This window comes from Trichechus manatus, unplaced genomic scaffold, assembly GCF_000243295.1.
Source record: "Trichechus manatus latirostris isolate Lorelei unplaced genomic scaffold, TriManLat1.0 scaffold00082, whole genome shotgun sequence".
In the NCBI taxonomy this organism is placed as follows: Eukaryota; Metazoa; Chordata; class Mammalia; order Sirenia; family Trichechidae; genus Trichechus; species Trichechus manatus.
Window position 1 is genome coordinate 4120430 of NW_004444018.1, and position 14073 is coordinate 4134502.

Consider the following 14073-nt stretch of genomic DNA (forward strand, 5'->3'; position numbering starts at 1 on the left):
TACAGATTAACCTCTCTGGTTCACTGTTGTAATTCTTTTGGTTTTGCATAGTCCTTAAGAGTTCATTTCCTAGGTTGGTATCTGGCTAGTACAATCCTGTGCCCTATATTCAGCCTGTGGTCTGATGTTGTTTGTTCTCAGATCGAAGGACTCCCTTTAATAAGTCTTGTAAGTTTGGTTTGGTTTTTACATAGTCCCTTTATTTCTGTTTATCTGGAAATAACCTAATTTCACCATCATATCTGAATGAGAGTTTTGCAGAATATATTACTCTTGGCTGGCAATTTTTTCTTTCAAGGTTTTATATATGTCATCCCATTGCCTTATTGCCAGCATGGTTTCTGTCGAATAATCCAAGCTTAGTCTTATTGTTTCTCCTCTGTATGTGACTTTTTGTTTTTCTCGAGCTACTCTCAGGATTCTTTGTCTTTGTTTTTAGTGAGTGTGCTTATGATATGCCTTGGTGATTTACTTTTGTGGTCTATCCTATATGGGGTTCATTGAGCTTCTTGGATGGTCAGATTTTCATCTTCCATGATATTGGGGAAGTTTTCTGTCAGCAATTCTTCAATGATCCTGTCTGTGTTTTCTGTTTCCTCCCCCTGTTCTGGAACTTCGATCACTCGCAGAGTTTTGCTTTTGATTGTATATCACAGTTCTCAGGGTTTCTTCATTTTTCTTTGTTCTTTTTTCTGATTTTTCCTCAAACAGAGTTGTAACCAAGTGTTTGTCTTCAACTTCACTGATCCTGTCTTCCATCGTTTCAAACCTGCTCCTCAGCCCTTCTATGACACTGTCCATTACTGAAATCTTGTTGTTTATCTTTTGTATTTCTTATTGTTGTTTTTGTATGATTTCTAGTCATGAATTTATTTTAGCATTTTGTTCCTGTATTACTTTCTTGAATTCTTCCATTTTTTGTCCATATTTTCCACGAATTTGTCTGCCTTTTCCATGAATTTGTCTATTTTTTCCTCATTTTTGTCTGCTTTTTGCTTTGACTCGGATAATTCTGAATATTAGAGATTTGAATTCCCTATTAGTTAGGTATAGTGCCTTTTCTTCTACTGGAAAGTCATCTGGTGTTTTATTTTGGATGCCTACTGGAACCATCCTGTCTTGTTTTTGTAAATGTTTCAATATTGTCTGCTGTCTTCGGGGCATTCAATGGTTATTTTCCTCATTTATCGATTGTAGATTTGTTTCATCCTGCTTTTTTGTTTTATTTGGTTATGTCTGAGCAGGCGGGCTGTGCGTTCTTTGTTGTTTGCTCATCTGTGGGCATGATACCTTTCACCTCCTTCTCCAAAGGGCAGGATCAGTCACTGAGGTGTGGTACAGCAGGGCAGGTCCAGCTGAAGGGGAGTTGCTGGGATGGCTTGTTTGTGGCATGTACCAGGGCTGACAGTGCAGACCGGGAATCAGTGCAGGGCAGGTTCCAGTAGGCCATTCCTGTGCTGCTTGGGAGTGTGATGTTTAGCGCACAGTGCAGGTAGGCAGGAAGGAGGGGTTAGATTGTGATGTGTGGAGCTAAGAATGGTATGGGAAAGAGGAGAGAGAGGAACAGGAGCCAAAAACAAACAAAAAAGGGTGCTAAGGGAGCTTGCTATTGGAGTGGAGAGATGAGAGACTGAGAAATGCGAAAAACAAAAAACGAAAAAAAAGGAAAAGGGTAAAAGAAAAAAATGAATAAACTGAGGAACTGGAAATAAAGAAAGACAAAAAGGGAATAAGAGAGAGAAGAAAACAAAACAAACAAACAAAAAAACACGTCACTGCGCACCTGCGCAGAGTAAGGGAGTAGCTTCCAAGCTGTGCAGTACTGCCCGGCTAGAAGGGGCTCCCAAGCCAAGAAAAGAAAAAGAAAACAAACAAACAAATCAAAACAGAACAAATCAGAGCAAACAAACAAACAAAAAAGCCCTGGGGGTCCCACCAGTGTGGCAGCACAAGCCAGGAAGCAGTTTCACAGTCCAGCGGTGTTTCGCAGCCTTTCAGGAAGAAGCAAAGATGGCACATAGAGCCAGGTATTTGAGAGAAAGGAGGTGGAGGTGGTGAGAGGCAAGGAAGAAATCTAAAGAAGCGGAAAAAAGCAACACCAGCAGCCAACAAAAGGCACTCAGGAAGCTGGCCAGTGCGGGTGAGTGGAATCCAAGCGACACCGGTGTGAAGTTGGTGCTTCCGGGCCAAGAGACTGTGGCTGCAGGAAGCAGAGAAGGCTAAGTGGGTGTGAAGAAGGGTGGGGGGTGAGAAAGTGTATATCGCTGGTTACCAGTTGTTCTGTCTCCTGCTGGAAGCTCCATGAAGCTGCTTTCTCATACCCCCGTTCACCGATCTCTGATAGGAGTCCAAGATGGCGGATCCGTGCTGTAGTAGCTGATAGCGGACCTCTGCTCGTTCTCTATTCTCAGTCAGTCTCTTATTCCATTCAGTGCTTGGCTGGGTTCTTTATCTCTTCATTTGATGCTTAGGGTTTCAGGATTGACGTGTGACTCTGTTTGACTTAGTTTTTCTGATCTTTGCTGCAGAGGGACGGTGTGGTGCTTCTGACTATAGCGCCATGTTGCCCGGAACTGGGCAATTTATTTCGACAAGAGTGCCAGGACAGGAAAATCCAGCGGAGGAAAAATAGTCAAATGGCACTGGAACAACTGGATATCCACATGCAAAATAATCAAGTTGCACTCCTACATCATACCATATACAAAAATGAACCCAATATGGATCATATACCTAAATATAAGAACTAAAAGTATAAAACTTTTAAAAGAAAACACAGGGTAAATCTTCATGACCCTGGATTAGGTGATGGTTTCTTACACATGATACCAAAAGCACAAGCAATAAAAGAAAAAATAAATTGGACTTCATCAAAATTAAAAACTGTTATGCTTCAAAGGACACCAGGAAAGTGAAAAGACAATTCACTGAGTGGGAAAAAATATCTGCAAATCAAATATCTGATAGGGGACTTGTATCTGGAACATATGGAGAACTACTGCAATACATTAATAAAAGGCAACCCAATCTAAAAAATGGGCAAAGGATATAAACAGGCATTTCTCCAAAGAAGATATACGAATGGCCAATGTTGTTGTTATTGTTAGGTGCCGTCGAATCAGCTCCGACTCATAGTGACCCTATGTACAACAGAATGAAACACTGCCCGGTCCTGTGCTATCCTCACAATCTTTGTTATGCTTGAGTCCATTGTTGCAGCCACTGTGTCAATCCTTCTCTTTGAGGGTCTTCCTCTTTTTCGCTGACCCTCTATAAGATGTCCTTCTCCAGGGACTGATCCCTCCTGATATGTCCAAAGAATGTAAGATGTAGTCTCACCATCCTTGCTTCTAAGGAGCATTCTGGTTGTAGTTCTTCCAAGACAGATTAGTTCATTTTTTTGGCAGTCCATGGTATATTCAATATTCTTCACCAACACCGCAATTCAAAGGCGTCAATTCTTATTTTCTTTTTTAACTGAGAAAATAATTTATTCACATGTAAATCAGAAAATTTATTTTTAAAAACATTTAAGAATGGCTGTTAATGACGTCTTGAATTTGTCCACTTGGGATTCAAATTGAAATGAAAAAAAAAAAAAAATCAAGAAATTCCCTCAACAGGATAGATAATTTCTTTGGTGCAGGACTTAAACCATTAACTCTCCCTACTCCAGGATGGACCCAAGGCAACTTGTGTTACAGAGAATCAAGATTCCTAACTGTGGTGTGGTTCCCTTTTTCTTTCTTTAAAGCTTTTCCATCTTCAGGACTTTTGTGTGTTTTGTTTTGTTGGGTTGTGAGTTTTTTGGCAAGAATTGAGGAGTAGGAGGTAGCAGTGAAACAGTAGAGAAAAATGTAGGTTTCAGTTTATCAAAGAAGCCCATTGTCTCTACATCAAGCCAGTGCAATGATCCTTTAAATAAATTGCTTGAAAATCAAAACAAATAACTTAAACTATAACCCAAGCAAAATAAAAAATATATGTGCATATGTAAATATTGCCCCCTAACTTCCTTTACCTCGAATTGCTTAACTTTAAATAATATCTGGGATTTAACAGCTTAGAGAGGGGAACTGAATGTTATGCTGTTCAGGCATGAATGGACTGGGTCTTCCACGGACATCCCCTCGTGCTTTTGTTATAAAATCAATTAACTTTGACTTTAAACTCACCTGGTTGTTACATTTTGTTAGTGCGAATGGGGTAGGGGAAAAGGACAGGTTATTTGATGAGAAGGAGCCCTGGTGGCGCAGTGTTTAATGCAATCAGCTGCAAACCAAAAGGTCAGTGGTTTGAATCCACCAGCTGTTCTGCAGGAGAAAGATGTGGCAGTCTGCTTTGATAAAGATCTACAGCCTTGGAAGCCCTAGGAGGGCAGTTCTACTCTGTCCTATAGGGTTGCTATAAGTCAGAATGGACTCGAGGGCAGTCTTTTTTTTTTTTTTTTTTTTTGATGGGAGGGCTTTTCCTCCAGCCCCACTACTTGATGTCAGCCCCCAAGGTGGGGCATGATGGGCTGAGGGACCTTAAGGGTTAGAGCAGTTGGCAGGCCTTGCTGGTAACTGATTGTTCTCTGATGAAGCCCAGGTCTGGGAACCATAACTTGCAGGTCTCTTCAATCCACTGCAGGCCTTTGCCTTCTCTGACACTATCCACTTCTCGCTAAGGATTTGAAGACACAAGTGCGAGTCTGGCAGACTGCATGTGACTTGGGCAAAAGAAGAAGCAATTTCCATTCAAGTCCCTGCTACGTGGGTAGTCATCGGGTCAGGGAGGCTGGAGATATCCACACTGCCTCCCATTCATCGCAGGGATCCACAATGTGTTTAAGCGCCAACCCTATGCACTGTGCCCCTCTTAGGTGGCACTGCCCACAGTGATCAGCCCCCTCTCTTTCCACTCACTCTTTGCTATTTCAAGGAATGCTCACTGACTTTGAAACTTTGTTTTCACTTCATGCTGAGAACCCACTGGCTCATACAGATTCCATGTGACTGTTAACTTTCACCATGATATCTAATGGGAATCTCTACCAATCTTTTGCACCAAAGCTAAACAATATCCTAATGAGAGAAGGACATAAGACTACAAAAGGCCTAACACAATCTGCTATGGAAATCTTTTGAGGATTGTCAAGTTAGATCGTCCTTAGTTCTTATTAAGAGTTCTCCTACTGCAAAGCAATTTTATGTTGCTTTAGACTCGTCAAGGAAAGGAGGTCATTAAACTAAAGGGGATATCCCCTGCCCCAGCTGGATTTTGTTGCCAACCACGTTCCTTAGCACCCTTTCCTCCTGTACATTGTCTGGCACATGTAGAGTGTTTCTGGCTTTTTTTGTTTTTTTTTTTTTCTTGTGACAAATTCTTTTTGATTCAGCTTACAGTATTTCCCCTAAACCCAGGATAAGAAATCATTGGGCATTTACATCTGATTACTATAGATTCTTTCTCCCATATTACAAGGTTCAAAGTTATAAGAAGAAATAATATACCTTTGCTGTGTTGGTGTTTGTTAGTATTTAATTAAAGTTAAGTGTTATGTTTCTGAGAAAGTAGCCAGAATAGTACTCTGTCAAATTTAGAACCTACTGGCACAGTTAAAAGTCAAACATTATTCCTAACCACATTATACTCTTTTGTCTGCCAAGAAATTTTGACAATTTTAATATCTGAAGGCAAGCCTATATGATAATCCCAATAGTATTCTGATGATAAGATTTTAGTGGGTTTAGTGGGTTTGTTGAGAAGGAAATACTTGTTTAGGTGGCTTTCATCATGCCACTCTGCTTCTGTGTTATTTTTCTCATCCTGGAGGATTCCCTTGAAGCACTCCCGGGTGATGTTTAGAACCTGAATGGGTGTTCCTCCAAAAATGGCCGCGTGGTAATAGAAATCCCCCTGGCCGAATGGAATATATGCTGCTGATGCCTTACGTCTCTCATAGGTAAACTCATCAGGATTTGCCTTGTACCACCAGGCCTGTAGCTGAGCCACTGACTGGCCCAGGGTCTCTACCCCAAAGTTGTCTTGGAAGACTTGGTCCACATCCATGCAGAAGAGGAAGTCGACTTCGTGCTGGATGTGGCCCACAATGTGTTCCCCAATGCTCTTCATGCGCATCATGCTGATGTCCTGCCATTTCTTCTCAGGCTTGATCTCAAACACTTTGAATGAATGAAGAGGACCCAGCTCTACCAAAGGCATCCTGGAGATATCATCCACCTGATGTAAAAAATGACTTTGTGGCCAACCATGAAGTACTTAGCAGATATTATGAACTCCTCTAAGTAATGCTCAATATATTTTCCAATAGCAAAATCTGTCAAACCCACAGTAATTTTCTGTTTGGCATAATAATTTTCTAAGATGGCTTTGTTGTAAGTGCCTTCCCACACTACTGGAGCCTTCCATTGGTCACTGTCACAACTTCTGGCCACTTCCTTGGGTTAAACCAGTCTGATAGCTGAAGTTCTCTTCTATCTTCCCTTCTTTTTCTTTGTCTATGTCTTCTTCTTCTTGATAACGTTGGGTCCCATTGTTAAACCAGCTCTGAAACCACCAGCCCCTCTGAGTGCTGCTGTCACCAACTTCTGAGTTTTTTGAGTGATACAGCCACAAGAAAGAGCCTTCTGGGCTGTTGATATATTCCCAAAACACAATTACAGTTGAGACAACCAGCATTGACAGAATTACTTTTCCTTTGACATTCATTATTTTCTCCTCATCGTCTGCGTCTTTCCCCCAAGCGTAAAAGGCAAAACAACAAAGTTCTGTTGAGCTCCGTTGTGCAGCAGGAGGAGGCAAGGCTAGGAGGAAGGAAGGGTGCTGCGTTCCAACTCCTATGTTGTCTGGAATATATATCCTGGACGGCGCTGTCCTCCAACTTTTTTTTTCCCATCATTCTATGCAAAAGTTTTATTTTTAAAAGTTCAGTGATCTCATAAATAGAGACACTAAGCGGGAGTTTTATGCATAAAATTCCTCAGTAGGTGCCTTCTGTTAAGCAGCACTGGATAGTTTGCATTCCCCGAGGTCATGGCTTCCCTCGTCCTTCTTCCTGATATACCAACAGCAGGGTAAGGAAAATTGCAAAGAGAAAGCCAAGAACGCTACCAGCAATGACAGCTGCCAGGACTTTTCATTTAAACAGATTGTCTGAGTGCTTCTCAGTATACACAGTTGTATCCCCCACGGCTGGGTTCGTTTTCCTTTCTGAGCCCGACACATACATGTTCTCCTTATCGATTTCTTCAGGTGACTTTGTCTGAGCAGGGTATCTTGTCCTGATCCGCAAAAGCTGGGACCAAACTCCCTCACTTTCAGCCCAGAGCTCTGTTCAGTGTCTCATCCCAAAGGCATCAATTCTTGTTGTCTTCCTTAGTCATCGTCCAGCTTTTGCATGCATACAAGACGACTGAAAACACCATGGCTTGGGTCAGTTGCACCTTAGTCTTCAAGATGACATCTTTGCTTTTTAACACTTTAAAGAAGACTTCTGCAGCAAATTTGCCCATGCAACGTGTCGTTTGATTTTTTGACTGCTGCTTCCATGGGTGCTGACTGTGGATCCAAGTAAAATGAAATCCTTGACTACTTTTCTCCATTTATCATGATGTTGCTTACCAGTCCAGTTGTGAGGATTTTTGTTTTCTTTATGTTGAGGTGTAATCCATACTGAAGGCTGTGGTCTTTGATCTTCATTAGTAAGTACTTCAAGTCTTCTTCACTTTCAGCAAGCAAGGTTGTATCATCTGTATATCGCAGGTTGTTAATGAGTCTTCCTCCAATTATGAAGCCTCGTTCTTCTTCATACAGTCCAGCTTCTCAGGTTATTTGCTCAGCATACAGACTGAATAAGTATGGTGCAAGGCTACAACCCTGATGCACACCTTTCCTGACTTTAAAACATGCAGTATCCCCTTGTTCTGTTTGAACAACTGCCTTTTAATCTATGTACAGGTTCCTCATGAGCATAATTAAGTGTTCTGGAATTCTCATTCTTTGCAATGTTATCCATAATTTGTTATGATCCAGTCAAATGCCTTTGCATAGTCAATAAAACACAGGTAAACATCTTTCTGGTATTCTCTTTTAGCCAGGATCCACCTGACGTCAGCAATGATATCCCTGTTTCCACGTACTCTTCTGAATCCTGCTTGAATTTTTGGCAGTTCCCTGTTGATATTCTGCTGCAGCCACTTTTGAAAGATCTTCAGCAAAATTTTACTTGTGTGTGATATTAATGATATTGTTTGATAATTTCTGCATTTGGTTGGATCACTTTCTTGGGAATAGGCATAAATATGGATCTCTTCCAGTTTACTGGCCAGGTAGCTGAATTCCAAATTTCTTGGCATAGACGAGTGAGCACTTTCAGTGCTGCATCCGTTTGCTGAAACATCTCAATTGGTATTCCGTCAATTCCTAGAGCCTTGTTTTTTGCCAATGCCTTCAGTGCAGCTTGGACTTCTTTGGTACCATTGATTCCTGATCATATGCTACCTCCTGCAATTGTTGAACGTCGACCAATTCTTTTTGGTATAGTGACTCTGTGTATTACTTCCATCTTCTTTTGATGGTTCCTGCATTATTTAATATTTTCCCCGTAGAATCCTTCAATTTTGCAACTCGAGGTTTGAATTTTTTCTTCAGTTCTTTCAGCTTGAGAAATGCCAAACGTGTTCTTCCCTTTTGGTTTTCTATCTCCAGCTCTTTGCACATGTCATTATAATACTTTGTCTTCTCGAGCTGCCCTCTGAAATCTTCTGTTCAGCTCTTTTACTTCATCATTTCTTCCTTTTGCTTAGCTACTCAACATTCAAGAGCAAGTTTCAGAGTTTCTTCTGACATCCCATTTTGGTGTTTTCTTTCTTTCCTGTCTTTTTAATGACCTCTTGTTTTCTTCACGTATGATGTCCTTGATGCCATTCCACAACTTATCTGGCCTTCAGTCATTAGTGTTCAATGCATCAAATCTATTCTTGAGATGGTCTCTAAATTCAGGTAGGATATACTCAAGGTCATACTTTGGCCCTTGTAAATTTGTTCTAAGTGTCCTCAGTTTCAACTTGAACTTGCATATTAGCAACTGATGATCTGTTCCACAGTCAGACCCTGGCCTTGTTCTCACTGATAATAGTGAGCTTTTCCATCATCTCTTTCCACAGATGTAGTGGATTTGATTCATGTGTATTCCATCCTGCGAGGTCCATGTGTATAGTCACCGTTAATGTTGGTGAAAAAAGGTATTTGCAATGAAGAAGTTGTTGGTCTTGCAAAATTCTGTCATGCTATCTCCAGCATCGTTTCTATCACCAAGGCCGTATTTTCCAACTACTGTTCCTCCTTTGTTTCCAACTTTTGCATTCCAATCACCAGTAATTATCAATGCATCCTGATTGCACATTCGATCAATTACAGATCGCAGAAGTTGGTAAAAATCTTCAGTTTCTTCATCTTTGGCCTTCGTTGTTGGTGCATAAATTTGAATAACAGTCATATTAACAGGTCTGCCTTGCAGGTGTATGGATATCATCCTATCACTGACAGCACTGTACTTCAGAATAGATCTTGAAATGTTCTTTTTGACGATGACTGTAATGCCATTCCTCTTCAAGCTGTCATTCCTAGCATAGTAGACCATATGACTGTCTGATTCAAAATGGCCAATACCAGTCCATTTCAGCTCACTAATGCCTCGGATATCAATGTTTATGCCAATAAGCCAATAAGCCCAATATGCCCATGAAATGGCCAGTAAGCCCATGAAAAGATATTTAACATTATTAGCCATCAGGAAAATGCAAATCAAAATAATCAGATACCACTTTATATCCACTAGGAGGGCTAGAATTAAAAAGACAGATAATAACAAAATGTTCAACATCATCAGCTATCAGGGAAATGCAACTCCCTCGAGTCAGCCCCAACTCATGGCAATCCCATGCACAACAGAATGAAACAGTGCCCAGTCCTGCACCATCCCCACGACAGCCTGCAGATCAGACAATGTTCCATTGTGATCCATAGGGTTTTCATGGGCTGATTTCCAGAAGTAGATCGCCAGGCCTTTCTTCCTAGTCCATCTTAGTCTGGAAGCTCTGCTGAAATGTGTTCAGCATCATAACAACATGCAAGCCTCCACTGATAGACTGGTCGTGACTGTGTATGAGGTTCATTGGCCGGGAATTAAAACCTGGGTCTCCCACATGAGAGGTGAGAATTCTACCACTGAACTACTAATGCCTCATTTTGCACCCACTAGGGAGCCCTGGTGGCACAGTGGTTACGAGCTAAGGCTGTAAACAAAAAGGTCAGCAATTCGAATCTACCAGCCGCTCCTTGGAAACCCTATGGGGCATTCTACTCTGTCCTATAGGGTCAATATAAGTTGGAATCAACTCAACAGCAATGGGTAGGACAGCTATGGAGTACCTGGTGGTGTAAATGGTTCACGAGCTCACTGCTAACCAAAACCCTGGTGATTTGAGTCTACCCAGACGAACCTTGAAAGAAAGACCTGGCAATCTACTTCCAAAAAATTAGCTATTGAAAACCCCATGGAGCACCGTTCTACTCTGACACCCATGGGGTCACCATGGGTTGAACGCAACTCCACCAAAACTGTTTGGTTGGTTAGGACGGCTATAATAAAAAAGACAGATAATAACAAGTATTGGTGAAGATGGGGAGGAATTGGAACACTTGTGCATTGCTGGTAGGGATGTAAAATGGTGTAGCCACTTTGAAAAACAGTCTGGCAGTTCCTTTTATCATTTGACCCAGCAATTTCACTCCTAGGTGTATACCCAAGAAAAACAAAAACATATTCACACAGAAACTTTCAATACAAACGTTCAGTCTTCGTAAGATAAAGCTTACACCATATGAAAGCTAGAGAACATAACAATATGATAATGTTTAAGTGCAGAGGATGAAAAGCAATTAGTTTGGGGTAGGGCTGGAGTCTTTAGAGAAGGTGAGTACTGAACACTATCATTATTAAGCAACTTAGCAGATTACTACGTTAAAATAACATTTTAAGTACTACCTACTTACTACGAAAATATTAATGACGTATTTAACATCCACTAGCCTTTAATAACAGAGCTTCCAGACTAAGATGGATTAGGAAAAAAGGCCTGGCAATCTGCTTCCACAAATCAGCCAATGAAAACCCTATGGCTCACAATGGAACACTGTCCAATCTGCAACAGATCATGGGGATGGCACAGGTCCTGACAGCGCTGTGCTCAGTTGTGCGTGGGGTTGCCATATTGTCGAGGCCAACTCAACAGCAGCTAACAACAACAGCATTTAAAAAAATCTCTGCAGCAGTAGTTTGCATTTATAGTTTTGAGTGGATAGACTGAAATGGACCAGAATAACAAAAAACATTTACATCACTCTACTAAAAACCCACTGAGAGTAAAAAATTATCAGCTCCCTTGGGCTACAAAATCTCAAAACAGAGTCAACAAACTATCTTTAATGGCCAAAACAAAGAGACACACCTAACCTTGGCAGTTTTAATCATTCTAAAAAAATTCTAGGCTGAGAAAACACATATTCATATTTATGGTAAATCCTTCCTTGGATCCTAAAGGACTGTATAATCTATTGGTACTGGAAACTTCCAAAGAAATTACAGGGATGCTGTATGAGTTGATTCTTCCAAGTGGCTCGGAAACCCTATGTTGGAAGTTTTTAATCATATAGACTCATTTCTTTTTTTTTTATGCCATCACATTAAAACAAAAGTTATGGTCTACATTAAGCCAACAGTAAATGAAATTGCTAATAAAAGGTACTGAGTATAATTGAGATATTTACACTTTCTTGGTTTTTATAATAGAAATATATAGAAAGAATACGGCCATCAAGGCAACTGAAACTCACCTATTCTAACCATTAAAAAAATAATAATAGAGGCTTAAAAACATAGACCTTGTAAAAAATCAGTAAGAATCTAAATTTTTCAAAATTTAATTTTCTATAGTACTTCTTCAGATTCTGATCAATAAGTCATCAGAAGCATATGTATTATGCCATCGATAAATGTAAAAAAAAAAAACCTGTAATCTGATTTGTTGCGAATATTTAGGCACACTCAACTCAGATTTCGAAATCTGAGCAAAGAGAAGTATTTTCATCATGATGCCATGCGATTGATCAGGAATGAGCGTCTCCAAAATCTGTTCCTATCCTGTGCAGTTTGTTTTTCAGAAGCAGTGATTGTCTAAAAAGTGTGCTTTTTAATAATTAATATTTCCATAAGAAACTTCTCAGCCGATGGCTAGTGAATTGCATAAGGATCTGAAAGAGGGCCCAAATACGTAAAGAAGTTGATAAAGAAGATGGGGAGCAGAAAGGAGGGAAAAACAACACTAGATGATTTAAAAAAAAAAAAAAAAAAATGAAGAGGGCGATAAATGTTATTTTAAAAGTTTTCAAAGAAAAAAAATGAATGAACTTGGGCACCCTTTCTCTTCCATTATCACTTGCCTCTGAGGGAGAGGACTTTAATACTCCTCCAGCGCCGAGAATACATCAAAGTTTCAACATCTACGTGGAAAGAGGAGGTCTGAGACAAAACGAAACTACCAGAGATGGTGGGCCTTTCCATCTCTCTTCAAATCCCGCAGTTAGAAATATAAACACGAGAGATACACGTGATCCGACTCAGTGAGGCTTGGCCCTAGCCCGTCCCCGGCTCCCGGGTTCTTCTACCTAAAGGGGACCAACTTCCCTCCGGAAGGGGCGCTCTGTCTCCGGCCGCCCCGTAAGGCTCCCAACCCCGACTCCAGGCCCCCTCGGCCGCCTTCCTCGGCCCCGCCAGCGCTCCAACCGCACCCCCAGCCCACCCTGCGGCTGTCCCCGAGCCCCCGGCCGGCGCCCCCTCTTCCCAACGGCAGGCCAGAGGCGGACGCAGGGGTGGCGGCGGGCGAGAGGCAGCCACATCCCGCACCGCCCAGCTCGTCCCGCTGTGCACTGACCGGCTCGGGAAGCCTGGGTGTCCGGCGGCGAGCGCAGGATTCGTCAGCTTTGCTCCGGCCGCCCCGCCGCCGCGCCTTTTGTTGTCGCCGGTTCTCCGGGCAACGGCCCGCCGCTCCGACGCGCCCTCTCCTGGCGTCGCGTCCCGGCCGCGCCCCAGCCAGCTGCCCTCCTCTAAGCGTCTTTACAAACACTAGTTGTAGCCGGCCAACTCCATTGTACGCATCTCAGGGTACTGACGCCAAGTAAGTATCCGCCCCTTTATAATATGAATGTATGAAGGATTCCACGTTGCCTTTCAATATTTTGGTTGCCAATTTAGTTTATTGGGGTAAATTTCACATAAAAGTCACCATTTTGAAGTGTACAACTCAATAGCATTTAGTACATTCGCAGTGTTGCGTGACTATCACCTCTATCTACTTCCAAAATATTTTCATGTTCCAGAAGGAAAACCCATACCTTTTAGCAGCCACTCCCCATTATGTCGCCCCTGGCAACCACTAATCTGCTTTCTGTCTCTATGGATTTACTTATTCTGAGCATTTCTTATAAAAGGAATTGCCATGGATTGAAGTATGTCCCGCAAAAAATGTGTGTATCAGTTTGGCTGGGCCATGATTCCTGGTATTGTGTGATTTTCCTATATGTTGTAAATCCTGCCTCTATGATGTTAATGAGAGAGGATGAGTGGCAGTTGTGTTAGTGAAGCAGGACTCAATCTACAAGAGTGGATTGTGTCCTGAGGCAATCTCTTGAGATATAAAAGAGAGAAGTGAGCAGAGAGACAGGGACCTCATACCACCAAGAAAGCAGTGCCAGGAGCAGAGCCTGTCCTTTGGGCCCAGGGTCCCTGTGCGGAGAAGCTCCTAGTCCGGGAGAACATTGATGAGAAGGCCGACAGAGGGAAAAAGCCTTCCCCTGGAGCTGATGCCCTGAATGGACTTTTAGCCTACTTTACTGTGAAGAAATAAATTCCTCTTTGTTAAAGCCATCCACTTTTGGTATTTCTGTTGTAGCAGCACTAGATGACTAAGACAGGAATCATACAACGTGACCTTTTGTGTCTGGCGTCTT

General features: G+C 41.8%; 1 protein-coding gene and 1 pseudogene across 1 annotated transcript in view; both read right to left on the reverse strand.

Annotated features, from left to right (window-relative positions):
* The window catches only part of KIF27 (kinesin family member 27), a 90834-nt gene extending 77757 nt beyond the window's left edge, over positions 1–13077 (reverse strand). Inside the window, exon 1 of the mRNA XM_023735773.1 lies at positions 12999–13077. The gene's annotated coding sequence lies outside the window, so the exon portion shown is untranslated. The remainder of the gene's footprint in view (positions 1–12998) is intronic.
* On the reverse strand, positions 5608–7025 carry LOC101340647 (N-acetyllactosaminide alpha-1,3-galactosyltransferase-like; annotated as a pseudogene).
* Positions 13078–14073: the final 996 nt, after the last annotated feature.